We start from the raw sequence: 5,771 nt of genomic DNA, 5'->3' as shown, positions 1-5,771 counted from the left end.
GGATTGGCCTTTTTATGGCCTTGCCACCCTGGGAGCTGCTGGCTGTGGGGCTGGGGATGTGCTCAGCTCAGACAGCAGGTGCTACACAGTGGGAATGTGGCATAGGGATGGTGTGACCCACACGCAGCCCCAGGGGCTCCTCATGTGTTGTGCCAACCTCAGCAAACACACCCTCAGTTAGAGGAAAGCCGCCTTAATGGGGATGGCAGGGAGCCGTGCTATAGGGCCGTGCTGTGGAGTTCTGTGGGAGCCTGATTGGGAAGAGGGTGATGAGGCAGCCCCAGCACCCCTGTGGATCCTCCTAAATGTGGCTCAGTGACAGCAGTGTTCCATGGAGCTGAGCAGGGCTGTCCTTCACTCCTGCCCAGGTACACCCATGCACATCCCTCAGATGCAGCCAAGCTCCAGCTCTGGCTGCATCCCTCTCCAAAAAGCCCCGAAGACCAGGAATTTAGAGCAGAAAGGAGAAAACTGGAGAGGCACAGAGTCTTGCGGTGCCTTCGCCTGCCCTGCTGTTGGCTGCTGGTCACAGCTGGGGCACGGCATGGGGACACTGCATGGCACGAGGCCATAGAGGCCGCACATTGAAGCCGGGTGGGACCCCAAATCCTCCCAGCCATTGGCACAGAGCCTGTCCCCACTTTCTCCTTCCCAATTTCCTGGGCCCCCCTCTCACAGCAGGTGGATGCTGGGTAAGAGGTGTGTCTGGGAGCCGTGCTCACCACGCAGCATCGCCGTGCGGGGCTGCCGCCGTCGTCGCCTCCTGCTCGTCGATGTGGGGTACGATGGGGACATGGGGACAGATGGGGCCGAGCCTCCCCACATGGCACCGGGGTGCTCCAGAGAGGGATGAGGACGTGCCAAAAGGAAAGGTCCCCGCGCGCGGCGATGGCACCACTGCCAGCTCCTCACTCTGCGTTTTTCCCTTTTTATTCCCCCCCTGTTTGGTTTTTGGCAGCAGTGCTGGGAACGACAGCAGCCCCCCGTGGCCCCGGCCCCGTGCCAGGGCGGGTGATGGCAGAGGGGCTCTGCTCAGCTGCGGAGCATCCCCACGCTGAGCGCTGCCAAGTTCCCTGCGCTGGCACCGCAGGCGGCTCCGGAGGCAGCGAAGCTGGGGATGGATTGTGAAAGGGAATGAGGAGAAAAAAAAGATGGACGCATGCCATCACTGGAGCGACGAGGCTGCCAAAATGCCAGCAGGCAGCGTGGGGCCGAAGCCAGACGGAGGGGAGAGGAGGGTCTGCAGCCCATCGTCACGCGGCACATGGAGGACGGGCAGCGTGGTGGAGTGTCGCTTGGCCAGGGCAGGATGGATGGTGGATGATGGAGCTGGAGAGGAGGAAGGTATGAACTCGCCTTCGTTTGCATGCCTGCTGGGTGCGTGCTGCTGGGCTGGGTGCCCGTGGCCTCACTGCACCGATGGTGCCACCGCGCTCCTGACGCCTATGGAGGAAGGTATGGGGCTGCGGGTGCTGGCGGTGCTGCAGGAGGGGATGTGCCTTTGCCATGCCGTGCAGCACAGGAGGCTGCCCAGGGCCGGGGCTGGGCTTTGTCTGGCCAGGCTTTGTCTGCTGCGATGGATGGAGGCGGCAGGGCTGGGACACGAGGGGCCGGCTGGGAGCAGGGCACGGTGGGAGGCTGTGTTTGGGATGGGGGAGCCCAGTGAATTGCAGCCCAGGGGATCGCTGGCATCCGGAACGCAGCAGCGCTGGCTGCCAGGGAGCAGGGTGGCATGTGCTCTGGCACAGCATAAACCACCCCGTAGGAATCAACCCCTGCTACCGACCTGTGAACAGGCTCAGGAGGGGCTGAGGGCAGAGCAGAGCCATGGAGATCATGCTGCAGTCCTCAGCACAAAGGGGACAGTGAGCAGAATGCCGTCCTCACCACTAGGCTGGGCTTGGGGCTGCAGGGTGCTGGAGCATGTTTGGGGTGCGCACTGTGTGCTGGGGATGGGATTGCAGCACATACACTGAGCCCCCTGCACCACCCCAGACAGTGCTGTGCACCCACCAACAAACCCACTGTGCCTAGCAGCATCTCTGTGCCCTCTGCTGCCACACCATCAGGACAACCTTCCTTGGGGTCCCCAGCCCAGGGGATGCCCCATGAAAACCTCATGGGATCATTGCTTAGGGCAGGATGAGGCTCCGAGCTGCCACCGTGGGGGGCTGAGATGTGCTCCCCCTTCCCCCCCCCACACCCCCCTCTCCCTCGTTTTCCTCCATATTTCACAGTTCCTGCTTCCTGCACAAGCCGGGGGTCTCCGGGGACTCCAGCCAGATGTTCTCTGCAGCACACCACATTGCTTTCCTAATGAAATATTCATGCAGCCTCCCTGCTTTGCTTGCCATGAAAGCCTTCGGCAGCTCTCAGCCATGGAAGCCCTGGGCAGGCAGCGCTCTGCTGCTCACTGCAGCTCTGCATGCTTCATCCCTCCCTGCTCATCCTCCTCCTCTTTGAGCTGTGTGGGTGATGCCAGCACAGGAACTTTGTCTCTGCTCTGCTGGGACCTTACAGTGAGGCATCGTGCACCCGAGGCTCTGCCTTAGGGACAGCTGTGTCCCCGGTGGGGGTGACAGCTCCGGGTTGGTCCTGGTGTGGCACACGCTGTGGCAGCAGAATGGTGGCAAAGTGTCAGAGCCAGAGGCCTCGCCTGCCCTGCAGCTCCCTGCCAGCCCGCAGCATTAGCAATGCCACGCACTATAATCCAATTAGGTTGTTTATGCAAACAATCAGGTTTTATGTTTCAGTAAAAAGCTTAAATAACCTTAATCAAAGCGAAAGACCCGATATTATCACCAGCACTGGCTGCGGTTCATCAGGATGCTCTGCTCCATACAGGGCCATGCATTCAGTGCTTCACCTCCAGCCTGTAGCCACTGCCATCCCATGGGTGCTGCCACCAGGGCTCCCCCCAGCACCACGTCCCTCCTGCACAGTACATAGCAGGCCAGGGCCTCTCAATCCACAGTCTGGAGATAATGAATGCGGCTCCAGAGGTGTTAATCAGCTACTGATGAGTTTCAGGTCGGTCCCTCTATCTGTCAATGCCCCAGACAGGGCTGTTAGTGATGCAGTAATTGTGACTGCGGTCACATTAGGAGGGGAAAGGGCCTGGCTGTGAGTGTGGGAGCATTCCTAGAGGAGGAGCAGCATCCAGACGGGGCTACAGGGAGCACATCCCTTCCTTCCCCAGGTGGCACATGGTAGAAACAAGGTGGTGGCCATCCCCATCCATCCATCCATTCATTCATTCCCCACCCAGGCTGGACCTGAGGCAGAGGAGCACCCTGGGACCGGAGCATCCTGGTGCAGGGAGGAAATCCACACAGCTGCAGCCAGAGGGAAGCACAGCAGCATGGGTTGGGTGGCACAGGGCCACCACCAGGGATGACATGGCGAGGTGGGGATGTGCCCACCAGCACTGCCTCCCCGCACACCCCGAGTTGGTCGCTGAGTAATAAGCTATGCATGTAGTGTAGAAATAAAACATGTTCTGCAGAACAAATGATGTTAATTTGCTGAGAGGCTCTGAAGCTGAGTATTAGCGAAATGCCTTGAGGGAGAGAGCAGCAGCTGTGCTGGAATTAATGGCAACGTGCCGAATTAGCACCGCTATGCATCATAGTCAGAGGGAAAAATTACCAGAGAGAGGGGGAAAACAGCCCCCTCCACACACCAGCCCGGACCCTGGTGTGCCACAGAGCAGAACCTGGTGCCCATGGTGTGCCCTCAGCCTTGGCAGCACATCCTGGTACCCAGCAGTGAGCTGCTCTGTGCTCTGCAGCTCCCCCATAAAGTAGGAGCACTCAGCATCCCTCCTGCTGCTCAGCATCCCTCTGGACCAAACTGTGCCATTGCAACATCCCCAAAGGAGCATCTCCTGCTGCTCTCCATCCCCAGGGCCCAGCATTGAGCCATGGGCTGGGTGATGATGGGCTGGTGGCATCCCCTGTGTCTCTCACTGCCTGTGGATGCTCATGCCTTGTGGCACAGATCACTGCTCCATTTGTTGTCACTCTGACCCTTCTCTCTGCCTTTTGCTCTGCAGATCCTCAGCCCTGTGTTGGATGGAGCAGCTCCAGCCCGGCCTGAGTGCTGCCATACCACCATCCTGCCCTTTGGGTACTGACCCAGGATATGGGCTTGTGTCTCCTCTGGACAGCAGCAGCCAACAGCATGGACCATGCCAGGCAATGGATGTCTGCTCCGTGCTGGGCTGTGCCAACAGCTGGGCACCCAACCTGGATGACAAGAACAGGAGCCACCCCTTGATTCTCAGCATCCCCAGGAGCACATCCAGGCAGAGGATGCTCCCAGCCCAGCCACACACGGAGCATTGCCACACACAGCTGATATGGGAGCACAGATCTGACCTGGGAAGGACAACTACAGCAGCACGGAGGGCAGCACCACAAAGAACCATCTCTGCACAAGGGATGCACCTACCCCACATCCTCAGGATGCTCCTCAGTGGCCGCCCCATCTCCATTCTGCTCTGTGCTCTGCTCTATGCACCACCCCGACCCCGTGCACCCCCAGGATGAGGCTGGCAGCCCCTGCAGCCCTGGGGGCAGGGTACCTGGCCGTGGGGCTGTCGGTCACCGCCGGCTGCATCTGCCGGGGCACGCAAGAGTGACTCCAGATGCATTAGAAGTGCCACGCTCAAATTTCAATTTCATCGTCTCACAATCATTTTCAGGCTCCTCTTAGTGCCACATTAACGAAGCCTGCTCGTTTGAATGCATAATTAGCCCAAGCATTCTACCTCGCTAATTTTGAAGCAGGAGAAGAGAGTTGGGGGGGGGGTGTAGAGGGGGGGGAATTTGCATATTAATTTAGCAGAGGGAGAGAAAAATTGTTTACCACTTGCTTCTTGCTGTTGATCACAGCGGACTTAACTCTTTCCCGGGTGCCATCTGGAGCTGTGAGCCTTGTGCTGGCCGACACGTGGGATGGGATTCAAAGGTTGCGTGGCTGCAATTAAATCCCCACCACGCAGCGTTATGGCAACTGGGACTGCAGCACTGGGGTTGGATGGGCAGGGGGTGGTTGGGGTGGAGGTGTGTGCCGCACATCAGCACTCCTGGATGGGAAGTGACATTGTCACTATGCACGGACATAGGGGTACCCACTGCTTGTCATGCAAAGGGCCAAAGGGTCTGGGCAGAGGGACACCCATTCCAAGCAGTCAAAGCACACTGCACTGCTGTGGGAGCCTTTGTTTGGAGTCTGCGGGCGCCCTGAGCCGGGCCGGGCGGTGATTTGTCTCCCTCCTGCAGCGGGGCTGTCAGCTCACAGCTGCCAACCGCTTCCATTTGTGCTGCCATTAAAAAATCGCAGGTCTGACAGGTAGGAACGAAATAAAGCAGGGGAGAGAAGCCTCAAAAAATAACCCAGCGGGAGCATCGTGGGCTCAGCACATCTGGAACCCTCCGCACGTCTATTGTGCTCTTTGGATCTGTATCCCCAAAGGAGTTTGGTCACCCTGGGCAGCCTGCATGGAGCACAGAGCCACCCCAGTGCATCCCAATGGCCTGGAGACACCGTGCCAGGTCAGCTCCTGCAGGGATGGAGCCTGGCACTGAGCTGCCACCCAGGGGACATCGCACACCATCCCCATGACACCGTGCTGGCAGAGCAGGGCCGGCCCGCAGAGGGTTAACAGCTGATTGCAGCCTTTGTCTCTGCATCAGTGTACATAATGCGCCCCGCATTTGCATACTGCAGTGTGCGCTCAATTAAAATGAACTTTTAATTTCTTCTAA

General features: G+C 59.0%; 1 long non-coding RNA gene across 1 annotated transcript; it reads left to right on the top strand.

Moving 5' to 3' along the window:
* Window positions 1-720: 720 nt before the first annotated feature.
* On the top strand, window positions 721-5,771 carry LOC146760591 (uncharacterized). The gene is made up of 2 exons (XR_014947583.1): window positions 721-1,344; window positions 4,055-5,771. It is a non-coding gene; the product is annotated as an uncharacterized LOC146760591 (long non-coding RNA).

Source organism: Coturnix japonica, chromosome 6, assembly GCF_054131305.1.
Source record: "Coturnix japonica strain WE chromosome 6, WE-NBRP24, whole genome shotgun sequence".
Lineage (NCBI taxonomy): Eukaryota > Metazoa > Chordata > Aves > Galliformes > Phasianidae > Coturnix > Coturnix japonica.
This window is presented reverse-complemented; position numbering and strand designations above follow the sequence as displayed.